The following is a 17,976-nucleotide window of genomic DNA, read 5'->3' as shown; positions in this document are numbered from 1 at the left end:
ATCAGGTCTGATAATGACCTTCTTAGAATAGTGAAAAACATTTCTGAAATGTTTCAATCCTGGGTTGAATTAAAGCTCAAGGAGGACTTCCTTAGAGGTATAGTGGATAAGAATCTGCCTTCTGGTTCAGGGGACCTTGTTCAATCCCTGGTCTGGGAAGATTCCACATGCTGTGGAGTAGCTATACCCTTGTGCCACAACTACTGAGCCCGTGTGCTGCAACTATCGAGGCCCATGGGCCAACAGCCTGTGATCTGCAGCAAGAGAAGCCGCCACAACAAGAAGTTGGCACACCATATGTGGAGAGTAGCCTCCACTTCCTCAATTGAAGAAAGCCCTCATACAGAAATAAAGACCCAGCACAACTAAAAATGAATAAATATATAGCTCAATGATTTTGTCATCTGATTCAAATGTCAAATTATTATTCCAGGACCAGCGTGTGATTTTCTGTGTTTATTCATCTTTAGTGTTTCTATTCCTAAAAACTTGTGAAAAAGACAAATACCAGTAAAGAGAATACAATGCCACACTCAGTGATTCATTTCTAGATCCAATGGCATCATTCTGTAGTATCGAACGAATACATGTTCCCTGATTTATTGTTTTGCCAATTAAAAAGTAATTTAGTCAAGGTTTCCTCACAGCTTCTCCATTGTGAAGGAGACAGAGGAAAAGCTTTAATTTTTTAAGGGCTAATCTTCCTCTATTTCATCTAAGAAAATTGGAAAACACCAGACTTCTAAAAGTTTTAGGGACTCTCCAGTTCTCAATCTCTGTCTCTGTCTCTTTTATTGTTTTCCTCAAAACTCAAGGTTGCGGATGAGGCAACTTTACTTTTTCTCAACCTTTTGATGAGTTGCGAAGAGAACATTATCAGGGAGGGATAGGAAAAATAAATCTATAATCAAATAATGACAGTAATGGTGTTTTCAGTCCTTTACAATTTATATGGCATGATTTGAATTTACTTTTACATTAGCCACTATGAAGTAGATGATATTAATCCCATTTATTTAGATGAATAAAACAAGGGTCAGAGAGGCCCAATGCTTTGCTTTTTGAATTGAAGATACTGAGGCAAGAATTAGGGAACTTACTTTAGCTATCCTGCCAGTGAAAGGCAAAGCCAGAGGGGAAATCCAAGCCTTTCTGCTTCTAGAACCTTAGAAGGCCCATGGGGCCACATTCATTTCCTTCTTGGAAATCAGAATAAAGTCCAAAGAGTTCGCCAGGGGAGTTTGTCTCTCTTGATGAGAGCGTGTCACTGTAACCACAGCAGGATGTTGAAATGTCTCCTTGGAGTTTAGGGTTTTAATGAGGACTGTGGGTAAGGGCACCACACTCAGAAGTGAGTGGATTCCCTGGGGGAAGCTTGCTCTGAGTGCATGGACAGAAACCCTTTGGAGCACAGAGGGTTCAGTTGTCAAGTCTGCAGAACTCAGAAGAGCCCATGACTTCAGCCCTGGGAGGTTATGTGTACATGTTCTTTCTGCAAAACGGAAGAGCCTTTGCATGTGGAGCAAGACATGAGCTGAGCTTCTGGGGAGTTGAGATGGAAGAGAGCTTCACAGAAGGTGATGGGGCAGAGGACCATCTTGTTTGTTGCAGAGGAGAGTAATCAGGAGCCATCCCTTAGTTGGACATTCTATCCCAGCCTCGACTTTTCTCTTCTTGTTCTCTCTGTCTGTGTCTCCATTGCTTGGTTAAGAAATGAACCCACTGCCCCAGGAAGCTCTCCTGTATTGACAGTGGGGTGTGGCTGGAAGTTTAGAGGCTTCCTCTCTGGTTATTGGTCTGGGGGACTTTGCCCCGGGTCTATTCCATGTGCCAGTTAGATTGCCAGAGCAATTGAAGTACTTTGGAGGAATCATGGCATGGAGTTCAGTACTGACCCAAAACTACTCAGCCTGTTTTTCAAGAGCTTTCCACTGACCTCTTTCATTCTGAAAAAGGCCCTGGTAGTCTAAGTAGAAGCAACATCAAACATTATCTATGTGTGTCCCAAACTCTGTTCTCACCCATCTTCCTTCCTAAGAGCGAAAGTTCTGAGAACCTTTTGGTAACTGACCTGGTTACCAATATCATGTGATATTATAGAGACCCTGCTCCTGTCTGTCTTGCTGCCTCTCTGTTTCTGTGTCTGTTATTGTCTCCTATTTTCTCTTTTAAACTTCAATGTGTATTGGGCTTAGACAGCCCAAGAACAAGTTATTTTAAAATTTACATCAATAATGTTTGCACATTCTTCTGCAAAATTGCATATACTCTATTAGCTTAATTTCTAGACACTTTATAATTATGGGCTATGAAAATGGTATCATTTTTCTAATTATTTATTTTGGTCTCTGGGGCCACTATCTGTAGTAACATTGCTGAATCCTTCAACTGTATTTAGTAGATGACTTATACATTATTTTGACTATCGATGTTCATAATCCAATAGACTGTTAATATTGAGATCAATTGCTTGCTTGCCCTGGCCACTGATTTGGGATGTTTGTAAATTATTTAATTTTAGGGGAGACTCAGATTTTCAATTTTCAAGATGTGGTTGACTTGAATTTCATAGGTGAAAGGGGAAGAGTCACACAGTGAATGTAGTTCAGATGCTTGGTTCAGTGTGGCTCTGGGCCTGGGCTAAAACTCAGTCATGTGGCCAAAGCCATTTTTCAGAAGGCCAGGGAGATTAGATCAGTTATGTGCTAGGAACAAAGGAATGTGTTCCAGTCATTGCCGCAATTATATTTCTCTCTCTAATTTGTAGAGATTTGAGTTTTACTTTCACTGAAAGCAAAAACGACAGCATATTTTTTTCTGGCTCCATATTTTCTGTTGTAATTTTTTCTTTTTTTCTTTCAGTGACATCTCCATGGAAGGGGAACTGATAGGAAATAGAGGAAATTAAATTAAAACAAAAAAACTATAAAAATAGATATTTTAACATTTTTAATCTCTATGTTCCCCAAAGGAAATTTATATGTACATACATGCACAGATTTATAGGTATGGAGATCAGACAAAACTATTAAGGATTAATGAAAGAATTTCATTATGTCATGGATTTTTCAGCTTAAGTCCAAATTTAAATATTTTGGCTGCAGCCATAGAAGACAAATTGGTAACTAACAGGGCACTGAAGATATATTTACCACCAGAGTGATATTAAAGCTTGTCACCCAGGTGGGTTCAAAATGCAGATCTTCTTCACAAAGTGTATGGTGGCTTGCAAATCCACTGCTGGTCCTGCACATGTGGCTGTGTGCAGCCTTCAGATGGTCTCAAATGCACTGTCTATAAAGTGTCAAACTCTCTTCAAAATGCACAATGAATCGTACGTCACTGAACCCAAGAAGTCACAATACTTCATGTATAACAGTCTGAGAAATGCACAGCTTCCTGCCAAAAAACACACAACATTTTCACCTGACACTCATCTATATTCAAAATAGAGCTCTGTTAGGACTTCCCCAGAAATTCATTGGTTAAAACTCTCAATTCCAATGTAGGGGTTGCAGGTTCGATCCCTGGTCAGGCAACTAAGACCTATGTGGGGTGTGGCCCAGAAAAAACAAAAAAGACATGCTCATGTGATACCACTCTAATGGCAGAAGACGAAGAGGAAGTAAAGAGTCTCTTGATAAGGGTGAAAGTCTTGATAAGGGTGAAAGAGGAAAATGAAAAAGCTGGCTTAAAGCTCAACATTAAAAAAACTAACATCGTAGCATCTGGTCCCATCACTCCATGGCAAATGGATGGGGAAAAGTAGAAGCAGTGACATTTTATTTTCTTGGGCTCCAAAATCACTGTGGACAGTGATTGCAGCCATGGAGTTAACAGACACTTGCTCCTTGGAAGAAAAACTGTGATAAGCTGAGATAGCATATTAAAAAACAGAGACATCACTTTGCCAACACAGGTCAATAGTCAAAACTATGGTTTTTCCAGTAAACATGTACAAATGTGAAAGTTTGTTCATAACGAAGGCTAAGCCCTGAAGAATTTATAATTTCAAATTGTGGTGCTGGAGAAGACTCTTGACAGTCCCTTGGTCTGCAAGGAGATCAAACCTGTCAATCCTAAAGGAAATCATCCCTGAATATTCTTTGGAAGGACTGATGCTGAAGCTGAAGCTCCAATACTTTGGCCACCTGAGGTAAAGAGCCAACTTATTGGAAAAGACCCTGATGCTGGGAAAGACTGAAAGCAAAAGAAGAGGGCAGCAGAGGATTAGATGGTTAGATAGCATCACTGACTCACTACACACGAATATGAGTGAAGGACACGGGAACCTGGAGTGCTGCCGTCCATGGGCTTGCAAGGAGTAGGACACGACTTAACAATTGAACAATGATGGAATACAGTTTTCTTTGAAATTGTCAAGCACTCCTGGTAAACAACTGTAAGATTGAGTCTCTGGCTTACCCAGGTCCTGGAAGTGGGGTACATACTGGGTACCATGCATAGTATGCCTAGCACCATTCCCTAGTATTGTCTGCAACTTACAGGCAAGGACATGAAGGCTCCGAGAAGTTTGGGAAACTTGCCAAATATGACCCATGTTAATAGATATTTGTGAATTAATCCCAGGTCTGACTGCAGAGGCTATATTTTCTTTTGCTCTAACCTACAATGAACATCTCAGTGAATTAATTTTAGGCTTGAAAGTTATGAAGACAAAGACTTGAGTCAGGAAATCAGTAGACATGTTGTAGAATCAGGAGGCAGTTCATCTCTGCCTAATTCGTGGACACACAAGAACCATGAAAAGGAAAGTGAAAGTGAAAGTCACCTAGTCATGTCCGACTCTTAGTGACCCCATGGACTATACAATTCTCCAGGCCAGAATTCTGGAGTGGGTAGCCTTTCCCTTCTCCAGAGGATCTTCCCACCCCAGGGATGGAAACCAGGTCTCTCACATTGCAGGCAGATTCTTTACCAGCTGAGCCACAAGGGAATCTTTGAAAAGGAAGCAGTGAGGAATTAAACTGAAATTGTAGATTGGGATTTTAGAGGAGCCATAGTAGAAATTCTTTAAGTTAGGAGAACTGTGTATTTTTTTCTTCCTGCTCAGGTAGTTAAGGTATAGTATCAGAGGGGAGAAATATAGGTTTCAATACTGACTAACATTCATTGCCTATGTGTTTCCAAATGAGTTTCTTCATTTCTCTGCATCTCAATTTTCTTATCTTTAGAGTGAGACTAGTCATAGTATCCACTGATGAGAAAATAAAACAATGAAACATTATTATTATCATTGTTAATTAGGAAAACTATTTTAACACAACTTTATGTATGAGACAGCACACAGGATCTGGAGTCAAAAAATGTTGAATAAAATGTTATATGAGCGAGAGCCTGACTTAGCTTCCTGAGTTTTTAATTTTTTAACTTTTCCCATGATAATATATACACATGGCTTAAAAAATAAAGGCAATAACACATGGCTTAAAAAATAAAGGCAATAAAAGTAAAATAGGGATTTTGGTATGCAATAATTTCCTACTAGATCCATCCTTACTTCTAGAGACACCCTTTAGAAATACAAAGCTAGTCACTGATTTTTATATTTATGTTTAATTACTATCTCCTGATGTATCAATTTTAGATATATTCACCTGGGATTGCTGTTAATCTAGCTCCTTTACCCTTTTCCCCCTGTCTCTTTCCCTTCTTTCAATTTTCTGTTTGTCCACTTTTTTTTTTAAACATGTTTGCAATTATCTTTGTTCTTTATTTCTTATTCATCAAACATAAATGTATATCTTGACTCCCCACCTATATGATAAGAATATTAATGTCCCTGCTATTTCCTTCAGCTCTCTTTTTATTTCTACTCTCTAACTTTCATTTATCTTTATTTATTCAGCATCAAAATTGGTATCACTAGATCCTAATCTGTAACCCCCTTACTTGTGTGTGTGTGCTAAGTCGCTTTCAGTTCAGTTCAGTTCAGTCACTCAGTTGTGTCCAACTCTTTGAGTTGTGTTCTCATGAATCGCAGCACGCCAGGCCTCCCTGTCCATCACCAACTGCAAGAGTTCACTCAAACTCACATCCTTCAAGTTGGCGATGCCATCCAGCCATCTCATCCTCTGTTTTCCCCTTTTCCTCCTGCCCCCAATCCCTCCCAGTATCAGTCTTTTCCAATGAGTCAACACGTCACATGAGCTGGCCAAAGTACTGGAGTTTCAGCTTCAATATCATTCCTTCCAAAGAAATCCCAGGGCTGATCTTCAGAACGGACAGGTTGGATCTCTTTGCAGTCCAAGGGACTCTCAAGAGTCTTCTCCAACACCACAGTTCAAAAGCATCAATTCTTTGGCACTCAGCTTCTTCACAGTCCAACTCTCACATCTATACGTGACCACTGGAAAAACCATAACCTTGACTAGACGGACCTTTGTTGGCAAAGTAATATCTCTGCTTTTCCATATGCTATCTAGGTTGGTCATAACTTTTCTTCCAAGGAGTAAGCGTCTTTTAATTTCATGGCTGCAATCACCATCTGCAGTGATTTTGGGGCCCAAAAATATAAAGTCTGACACTGTTTCCACTGTTTCCCCATCTATTTCCCATGAAGTGATGGGACCAGGTGCCATGATCTTCATTTTCTGAATGTTGAGCTTTAAGCCAACTTTTTCACTCTCCTCTTTCACTTTTATCAAGAGGCTTTTTAGCTCCTCTTCACTTTCTGCCATAAAGATGATGTCATCTGCATATCTGAGGTTATTGATATTTCTCCCGGCAATCTTGATTCCAGCTTGTGCTTCTTGCAGCCCAATGTTTCTCATGATGTACTCCGCATATAAGGTAAATAAGCAGGGTGACAATATATAGCCTTGACGTACTCCTTTTCCTATTTGGAACCAGCCTATTGTTCCATGTCCAGTTCTAACTGTTGCTTCTTGACCGGCATACAGGTTTCTCAAAAGGCAGGTCAGGTGGTCTGGGATTCCCATCTCTTTCAGAATTTTCCACAGTTTCTTGTGATCCACACAGTCAAAGGCTTTGGCATAGTCAATAAAGCAGAAATAGATGTTTTTCTGGAACTCTCTTGCTTTTTCGATAATCCAGCAGATGTTGGCAATTTGATCCCTGGTTCCTCTGCCTTTTTGAAAACCAGCTTGAACATCTGGAATTTCATTGTTCACATATTGCCGAAGCCTGGCTTGGAGAATTTTGAGCATTACTTTACTAGTGTGTGAGATGAGTGCAATTGTGAGGAAGTTTGAAGTCGCTTTAGTTGTGTCTGACTGTTTGTAACTCATTGGACTGCAGCTCACCAGGCTCCTCTCTCCATGAGATTCTCCAGGCAAGAATACCGGAGAGTTGCTCCCCCTTCCTCCAGGGGATCTTCCCAGCCCAGGCATCAACCCATCTCTCTTACATCTCCTGCCGAAGCAGGTGGAAGCCCAACTACCTTCCTTACTTCATCAGTCGGTAAAGTGTCTGCCTACAATGCGGGAGACCCAGGTTCATTCCCTGGGTCAGGAAGATCCCCTGGAGAAGGAAATGGCAACCCATTCCAGTACTCTTGCCTGGAGAAATCCATGGATGGAGGAGCCTGGTGGGCTACAGTCCATGGGGCCGAAAAGAGTCAGACGTGACTGAGCGACTTCACTTACATAATTACAATTTTATAAATATCAAAATACAGAGGTGACAAACTGTAGTTTAATTCCTTTCTTTTGTAGTGTCTATGTTCCTCTGTGCTGAAACTTGCTTTCTTTTTTTTTTTTTTTCTTAAACTTTGACCTTAAACATAACTCTTCGTTGATTAAATTTTATTACATCAACTGTTCTTTTGTTATCTCCCCTTTCTCCAGGGGCCTCCTTCCCAAGGCTCCCCTCCTTAATTCTATATAATGAAGACTGATTACCCTCAAATTATGTTCCACTGTTGGATTTATAGGTTGATCTTCCATAGCTCTTCTAGCTTGAATGCACTGTCCCATATTTCATTCTTGTTTTTGCTAGAATATTTTTTCAGGCATTTTAGCAAGAAATTGTTTAAAGGAGGTCAACTTTCAGAGTCCTTTCATGTCTGAAAAGCTTCTCAATTATTACTAACTTCAAAAGTAAATGTTAGTTTGGTTGGATAATGAGTTTTCATATCAAATTCACATTTCACATATGAGTCATCCACCAACCTTCTAGGATGCAACTCTTTAATCCTCAACAACGTATAAGTAAGGTTATATATACTTAACATTAAAAGCAGAATAAGATATACCCTATAGGGAAGCAGAATAATTTTAGAATTCCTCATCTAATTTCAATGATTATATTAAAAATGAATCATTTTAAAGTCCAGGTATTTGCTTATAAACTTTTATTCTGATTTCTTCTGTTTATTCTAACATTGCAGTTTTCAAATTTTAGAGTGTATAAGAATTACTCTGCACGGCAAATGTACCAAACTATGTATGGGTCTTTGTAAAGGAAATTTATGGAAGTTTTAGAGATTATTTTTCTTTTCATATTTAAAATCATATATAATTTATAAAACAATGGCACTTTACAATGAGTTTGTTTTGTATTTTTTAGTGATATAGAGAATTATAAAGCTGCTTACATTTAATGCTGTATCTAATTCAATAAAATATACCAGACTTCATAATAGAATTCAAAAGAATTTTAGAGGCATTGCTTTTTGTGTGCATTTAAGCACCCATTTTTACTCATCAGAAATTTATTTTAATGGTTTCTTTTTTAGGCAACTTTCAGGATCTTTTTATCCTTGATGTCTTGAATTTCATATTGACACTCCAAACGAGGATCTTTGGTTGTTGTTTCTTCATTACACTTACTAGTTGTTTGCTTCCTTTAAGTAAAATACCATGTTATTTAGCTCTTACTGATACTCTTCTGTTATTCCTTGAATGATTTCCTTTTTGTTTTCATGATTTCTTATCCTGGAACCCCTTTCACTAATATATTGGATCTTAAGAGTGATGCTTATGATCTCTTCTTACTCATTTTATACTTCTTTTTCTTTTTATTATTTAGGTAAGAGGAATTTATTCTTTGTAATTTTTAACTCTTTATTGAATCTTTTGTTTTGATAGTTGTATTTTTAATTTTTAAAAGTGTTTTTTTTTTCAGTTTTCTAATTTTCCCTTTACCCACAGCTTTCTCTTTCTCTATGCTTTTTAATTGCAATTCATTTCCTCATATCCTTAAGGATATTAGTCATAGTTTTTTTTTAAGTTCTGTTCCTCAAATTCTCTGATTTTAGGGGATCATACTTTTCTTTTTGCTTATCCTGTTTTTTCTCTTTTGTTCTTCTATTAGCTACTGCTGTACAACAAACTGCACTAAAACTTAGTGGCTTAAAACAGCAATTTGTTACTTCTAATGCTTTTGTGTGTTGCTTGGGCTTGGCTGATCAATTACTGCTTTGTGTCTCTCATAAAACTGCAGTCATATGACAGCTGAGTTATAGAAAGGATTATTATTCTCAAAGTCTAATGTGGCTTCTCCATTCATAAGCTGAATAACTGGACTGGATTGACTGGACTAGCTGATGATGTCCAAGATTCATTCTTTCTATACACAGACTCTTTGCAGTGCTGGATTAAGTCTCCTCACAGCATGTAAGGGTAGATTGCATGGATACTTGGACTTCTTACATGACAGATGGCTTCCCTCAATGTGAATGTTCTCAGGGTCTCAAACAGAAACTTCAGGGTTCTTCGCATCTAGCACTGGGAGTCCAAAATGTAATTTTTATGACATCTTATTGGTTAATCAAGTCACTAAAGCCAACCTAGATTAAAGGGGAAGAGAATAAAACTCAACTTCTTGATTAAAGAAATAGCAGGTTCACACAAAGAACAAAATATTGGGAGATCCAGGTTTCAATGTTGTATATTGAAACAACATTGTTGTATAATCCCAGATATAAGATTTCAAGATTATATTATAGTTCTATTTTTTATTTTTTGAGGGATCTCCATACTTTTCATCATCACACAGCATGTTGCATCCACAGGCACAATGTACAAATGTCCTAACTGGAATTCTACTTTACTTTCTAGTCTCCATCTACCCTGGACCTGGTCTGTTTCTCAACCATATCACAAAGCTATATTTTTTCCTCTCTTTTCTCTTTACCTTTCTTTCCATAGTTGAAGTCAAACTGCTGGTACATGTTTAGATCCTATGTGTCTATATTTTCTTGTCATATCATCATGTATTTTCCCATGTCATTCAAATATTTTTAAAACATTATATTTAATGATATAATTTCTATACATATAATTTCCCAAGTATGATAGATTTTTTCCCCTATTTTCATGCTATTACAAAAGCTTCATTTTTGGAGTAAAAAAAAAAATATATATATATAAATATTTTGAAAATAATTTTTATGTAAGAAAAATGAACAGAAATAGTATTATACAACATTTTCTCCTGTCTTTGTTTAGTAATCCTGTTTCCTGTATTGCTGTTAAGAGTACTGCTTAAATGATTTTTTTTTCCCAAGAATGGTCCAGAGGCCCATCTTTTAGTCCATGTATATAGAAGATTGATTTTCTATGCTTCTTTCATAAAAGACTATTTGTTAAGATGAAGGATTCTTGGGTCATGATCATTTTCTCTAAAAATTCACCAGATCTTGCTCTGTTGTTTTCTTTTCTCTTGAACAGCAAGTCTGAGACATTGATTTCATTCTGAAAGTAACCTATATTTATCTACCCTGGAAGACTATGAGATTTCTCTTGATTTTTTAAAATTACTTTTTAATATGATCATAAAGTGTCCTATTCATTGTATTTCCTTGGACTGTAATGAGCTTTTAGCTTTCTATTGCCAGATACTTTTATTTTCTTCTAGGAAACTTAAATCTCATATTGGTTTGAAGGCAGCTTCTAATATTCCACATTAACTTTTTGGTCAGGTATTTGTTCTCTCTTCTCCAAACTAATTTTTTTTCCCATAATTTGTATCTCTGTTTTATGCTAGGAGATCATTTTCCTTTTTCACTGCACAACATTAGTTTGACTGTCAGTTATTATATGCAAGGTAGAATTTAATTTTGTGTTGGGTCTTACTGTCACTCTTATATCTCACACAGATCTCCTTCCATTGTGCTTTATTATCTGTCTGACTGTTTTCTTTCAATGTCCAACTTTCTTTGACACTCAAAACAGAGATAAAGCCTGAAAAATCATCAAGGTTTCCTCTGTCTTCTCTTTTAACCACAACTCCTGAGAATGTTTTCATAGTAATAACACTGTGATCTGAAAGCCATAGGAATAGAGACTTTAATTATATGAAAAATTTATGTGGAGCCACCTTGGGGAATAGATTTCTATTATAATTAGTGATATTTGGGAGACATGAGTTCAAATTCAGATCAGCTTCTTAGTCCAGAAGAAGTTTTGCTAATGATAATACCTCATATGAGGATCAAATGAGTTTTATAGATTGAGCCAAAAAATAGGAAATGATTTGTAAATGTTAGGGAAAAGCAAATTAGAGTTGAACATAAAAGAAGGCAGAGGAAAAAAATAGAAGAAAAGATATATTTTTGTGATGCCACTGTGGTGAGAAAAAATGAGTAAAATTTAAAAAAAAAAAAAGTACTTTTCTATCTACCAGCAAGTGGGGAGCTGAAATTGGTTATGGCCTGAGGAGTCAGTTAGTGGTCAGCAAGGTTCTAGTTTTCTATAGCATGGAATTGTCATTCTATAGCAAGAATGACAATGATACTGAACTATATATGCCCTCTTTTCTTTCAGTGATTCATTTAGGCGGTCAACAAATTTTGGGGGTCCAATGATTATTTAGAGTGAAAGAAATGTAGAGTGAAAGAAATGAAAGATTTTCCAAGGAAAATCATGACTGATATTAAACTAAAATAGTTTTATGACCCTGCTACCAGGGACTGTCTTGATGATTTGAAGTATGGATGGTGTTTTCAAGCATGTATGTGATGGAACTGGACTTAAATATAGAAGGTGATCTAATAAAATCTCTACTGATTTCACTCCTTGTCTCTCCAAATATATTCTTTTATTGATAGGGACAGAGTAAAAGGACAAAGTAACTGCTTAAATAGTTAATCCCACTAGGGGATTTTAAGTAGAAAAAAAAAATATCGGAAACTCCTGTAAGTTAATGATTATTCTAGAAAGCAAGTTTGCTTACCCATAAAACCAAGCAGACTTGTCTAACAATAAAACCATGCAGCAGAAGCATAAGACATGCCCTCAAACAATAAAACGGTGGTGGCGTGAGACCCAAATTCTGCCCAGCGAGCTCAAGACATGCTCTCCACACACATATACACAAAAACAATAATTTATAGAAAGGTGACATTTCAAACTGAAAGCTCCTCATTGTACTAAGACCTGAAATAATTTTTCCATAGTGCCATGACAGACCTGGCTTGACAACAAAGAGACAAGAAGACTCCCTTGCCCAAACTAGAGGAGGAACTGATGATGGAAATTTGACATCTACTCAAGGATGAGGAAGAAAGTGGTCCTTCCCCTCTCCTCACTTTTCCTTTGATTATAAAACTGTAGCCTACTAAGTTTTCAGGGTGTGGTACTCTTACTTGCCTCTTGTAAGCCTCACAAGGGTCCTGTTCTAATAAATTAATTCTTATCTATCACTTTGCCTCACACTGAAATCTTTGTGAGCTGAGATATAAAGGACTGGAGCTTCTCAGAACCCCCAAAATGCCACCTAGCAGTTTCATTATTAGTTGCTTTCAAGAAATAAAATAGTGATACTTTAGAGTCTGCTGCTACTGCTGCTGCTAAGTCGCTTCAGTCGTGTCCGACTCTGCAACCCCAGAGACGCCAGCCCACCAGGCTCCCCTGTCCCTGGGATTCTCCAGGCAAGAACACTGGAGTGGGTACTCTTATCTAACATCTCAACATAATTTGACCCTGTAAACTGTGGCTTTTGTATAAAATCTTCACAGTTTTTACCCTCTATGGTGTTCTTAGGGGTTGAATATTGCTGTTTTGATTCCTTTTCTGCCTTCTTGCTTGTGTTTCTACTCGTATTTCACCGATAGGTTCTCAACATTCAGTTTGAGGCACAAATTTATTCACTCTAATTCCTTTAGAAGTTCTAGATTCTATGTATCCCATTGGTTTTAGCTGTACTCAGACAATTCACTAATATATATTTCAAAGTCCATAGCTTCCTTTTTGAATCATGAACAACATATTTAAATGTTTAATAATTCCTCTTGGGTTTGTTAAACACACCTAAATCCCATGGCCTAAAATGAATTACTTTATTATTCCTCAATAAAATTGGCTCTTTTTTTTTTTTACTGTTCTTTTATTCACTATAAAATTAAGCCATCTATTGAGTCAAAAAAACAAGGAATCCAGGAATCATCCTGACACAGACTTCTGTCTCTTTCTCTCTCTGTTTCTCTATCCATCTATATATAGACATAATTCATCACCAAACACTGTCGTTTTTCTTTCTAAATATTGCAAAAATCATCCCGCTAGTTCACATTAACTACCATCTACTTAACAATAGCCTCCTAACTGGTTTACCATCGTCCAACTCTCTCTGTAAACATTGCTTTAGTGAGAATAATCTTCTAAAACTATATTTGATCATACTACATTCAGCTAAAGATTTCCAGACATATCTCATAATTCAGAAGATAAAGATAGCACTCCTTACTATGACTCATAAGGCAAAAAGATAAGACACTGAAAGATATACTCCCAGATCGATGTGTCCAATATGCTACTGGAGAACAGTGGAGAAATGGCTCCAGAAATCATGAAGAGGCTGAGCTAAAATGACAACAATACCCAGCTGTGGATGTGACTGGTGATGGAAGTAAAGTCTGATGCTGTAAAGAACAATAATGCACAGGAACCTGGAATATTAGGTCCCTGAATCAAGGTAAAGTACAAGTGGTCAAACAGGAGCTGTCAAGAGTGAACATTTTAGGAATCATTGAACTAAAATGGATTGGAGTGGTCAGTTTAATAGGGATGACCATTATATCTACTACTGTGGGCCTTAGAATGAAGAAGGCAATAGCACCCCACTGCAGCACTCTTGCCTGGAAAATCCCATGGACGGAGGAGCCTGGTGGGCCGCAGTCCATGGGGTTGTTAAGAGTCGGACACGACTGAGAGACTTCACTTTCACTTTTCACTTTCATGCATTGGAGAAGGAAATGGCAGCCCACTCCAATGTTCTTGCCTGGAGAATCCCAGAGACAGGGGAGCCTCATGGGCTGCCGTCTATGGGGTCGCACAGAGTCGGACACGACTGAAGCGACTTAGCAGCAGCAGCAGCCTTAGAAAAAATGGAGTAGTCCTCATAGTCAACAAGAGTCCAAAATACAGTTCTTGGGTACAGTCTCAAAAATGACAGAATGATCTCTGCTCATTTCAAGGGAAAACATTCAATATCACAGTAATCCAAGTCTATGCCCCAACCAGTAATACTAAAGAAGCTGAAGTTGAATGGCTCTATGACCATTCAAGACCTTCTAGAACTAACATTAAAAAAAAAAAAATGTCCTTTTCATTATAGGGCCTGGAATGCAAAATTAGGAAGTCAAGAGATATCTGGAGTAACAGGCAAGTTTGGCCTTGGAGTACAAAATGAAGCAGGGCAAAGGCTAAGAGTTTTGCCAAGAGGATGCACTGGTCATAGCAAACACCCTCTTCCAATAACACAAGAGACAACATTACACATGGACATCACCAGATGGTCAATACTGAAATCAGATTGATTATATTCTTTGCAGCTGAAGGTAGAGAAGCTCTATACAGTTAGCAACAACAAGACTGGGAGCTGACTGTGGCTCAGATCATGAACTCTTTATTCCCAGATTCAGACTTAAATTGAAGGAAGTAGGGAAAACCATTAGGCCATTCAGGTATGACCTAAATCAAATTGTTATGGTTATACAGTGGAAGTGACAAATAGATGCAAGAGATTAGATCTGATAGGCAGAGTGCCTGAAGAACTATGGATGGAGGTTCGTGACATTGTACAGAAGGCAGTGATCAAAATCATCCCCAAGAAAAAGAAATGCAAAAAGGCAAAATTGTTGTATGAGGAGGCCTTACAAATAGCTGAAAAAACAAAAGAAGTGAAAGGCAAAGATATATCCATCTGAATGCAGAGCTCCAAAGAATATCAAGGAGAGGTAAGAAAGCCTTCCTAAGAGATCAATGCAAGAAATAGAGGAAAACAATAGAATGGGAAAGACTAGAGATCTCTTTAAGAAAATTAGAGATATCAAGGGCACATTTTCATACTGTTCTCGGGATTCTCAAGGCAAGAACACTGAACTGGTTTGTGATTCCCTTCTCCAGTGGACCATGTTTTGTCAGAACTCTCCACTATGGCCCGTCCATCTTGGGTAGCCTTACACGGCATGTTTCATAGTTTCACTGAGTTAGACAAGGCTATGATTCATGCGATAAGTTTGGTTAGTTTTCTGTGGTTGTGGCTTTCATTCCATCTGCCCTCTGACAGATAAGAGGCTTATGGAAGATTTCTGATTGGAGGAGTTGATGGTGGGGGATTCTGGGCCTTGTTCTGATGGGAGGGGCCAGTTCAGTTCAGTCACTCAGTCGAGTCCGACTCTTGGCAACCCCATGAAACGCAGCATGCAAGGCCTCCCTGTCCATCACCATCTCCCGGAGTTCACGCAGACTCACGTCCATCGAGTCCATGAAGCCATCCAGCCATCTCATCCTCGATCGTCCCCTTCTCCTCCTGCCCCCAGTCCCTCCCAGCATCAGAGTTTTTTCCAATGAGTCAATCCTTCTCGTGAGGTGGCCAAAGTACTGGAGTTTCTGCTTTAGCGTCATTCCCTCCAAAGAAATCCCAGGGTTGATCTCCTTCAGAATGGACTGGTTGGATCTCCTTGCAGTCCAAGGGACTCTCAAGAGTCTTCTCCAACACCACACTTCAAAAGCATCAATTCTTCAGCACTCAGCCTTCTTCCCAGTCCAACTCTCACATCCATACATGACCACAGGAAAAACAATAGCCTTGACTAGACGGACCTTAGTCGCCAAAGTAATGTCTCTGCTCTTGAATATGCTGTCTAGGTTGATCATAACTTTTCTTGCAAGGAGTGTCTTTTAATTTCATGGCTGCAGTCACCATCTGCAGTGATTCTGGAGCCCCCCAAAATAAAGTCTGACACTGTTTCCACTGTTTCCCCATCTATTTCCCATGAAGTGTTGGGACTGGATGGCATGATCTTCATTTTCTGAATGTTGAGCTTTAGGCCAACTTTTTTGCTCTCCTCTTTCACTTTCATCAAGAGGCTTTTTAGCTCCTCTTCACTTTCTGCCATAAGGGTGGTGTAATCTGCATATCTGAGGTTATTGATATTTCTTCCGGCAATCTTGATTCCAGCTTGTGTTTCTTCCAGTCCAGCGTTTCTCATGATGTACTCTGCATAGAAGGTAAATAAGCAGGGTGACAATATACAGCCTTGACATACTCCTTTTCCTATTTGGAACCAGTCTGTTGTTCCATGTCCAGTTCTAACTGTTGCTTCCTGACCTGCATACAGATTTCTCAAGAGGCAGGTCAGGTGGTCTGGTATTCCCATCTCTTTCAGAATTTTCCACAGTTTGTTGTGATCCACACAGTCAAAGGCTTTGGCATAGTCAATAAAGCAGAAATAGATGTTTTTCTGGAAGTCTCTTGCTTTTTCCATGATCCAGCGAATGTGGCAATTTGATCTCTGGTTCCTCTGCCTTTCCTAAAACCAGCTTGAACGTCAGGGAGTTCACGGTTCACGTATTGCTGAAGCCTGGCTTGGAGAATTTTGAGCATTACTTTACTAGCATGTGAGATGAGTGCAATTGTGCCGTAGTTTGAGCATTCTTTGGCATTGCCTTTGTTTGGGATTGGAATGCAAACTGACCTTTTCCAGTCCTGTGGCCACTGCTGAGTTTTCCAAATTTGCTGGCATATTGAGTGCAGCACTTTCATAGCATCATCTTTCAGGATTTGAAACAGCTCAACTGGAATTCCATCACCTCCACTAGCTTTGTTCATAGTGATGATTTCTAAGGCCCACTTGATTTCACTTTCCAAGATGTCTGGCTCTAGATTAGTGATCACATCATCATGATTATCTGGGTCGTGAAGATCTTTTTTGTACAGTTCTTCTGTGTATTCTTGCCACCTCTTCTTAATATCTTCTGCTTCTGTTAGGTCCATACCATTTCTGTCCTTTATCGAGCCCATCTTTGCATGAAATGTTCCCTTAGTATCTCTAATTTTCTTGAAGAGGTCTCTAGTCTTTCCCAATCTGTTGTTTTCCTCTATTCCTTTGCATTGATCACTGAAGAAGGCTTTCTTATCTCTTGCTATTCTTTGGAACTCTGCATTTAGATACCTATATCTTTCCTTTTCTCCTTTGCTTTTCACCTCTCTTCTTTTCACAGCTATTTGTAAGGCCTCCCCAGACAGCCATTTTGCTTTTTTGCATTTCTTTTCCATGGGGATGGTCTTGATCCCTGTCTCCTGTACAATGTCACGAACTTCATTCCATAGTTCATCAGGGACTCTATCTATCAGATCTAGGCCCTTAAATCTATTTCTCACTTCCACTGTATAATCATAAGGGATTTGATTGAGGTCATACCTGAATGGTCTAGCAGTTTTCCCTACTTTCTTCAATTTAAGTCTCAATTTGGCAATAAGGAGTTCATGATCTGAGCCACAGTCAGCTCCTGGTCTTGTTTTTGTTGACTGTATAGAGCTTCTCCATCTTTGGCTGCCAAGAATATAATCAGTCTGATTTCGGTGTTGACCATCTGGTGATGTCCATGTGTAGAGTCTTCTCTTGTGTTGTTGGAAGAGGGTTTTGCTATGACCAGTGCATTTTCTTGGCAAAACTTTATTAGTCTTTGCCCTGCTTCATTCTGCATTCCAAGGCCAAATTTGCCTGTTACTCCAGGTGTTTCTTGACTTCCTACTTTTGCATTC

This window comes from Oryx dammah, unplaced genomic scaffold (genome assembly GCF_014754425.2).
Source record: "Oryx dammah isolate SB20612 unplaced genomic scaffold, SCBI_Odam_1.1 HiC_scaffold_3, whole genome shotgun sequence".
NCBI classification, from domain to species: Eukaryota; Metazoa; Chordata; class Mammalia; order Artiodactyla; family Bovidae; genus Oryx; species Oryx dammah.
The sequence above is the reverse complement of the archived record's forward strand: the minus strand, read 5'-3'. Positions refer to the sequence as shown.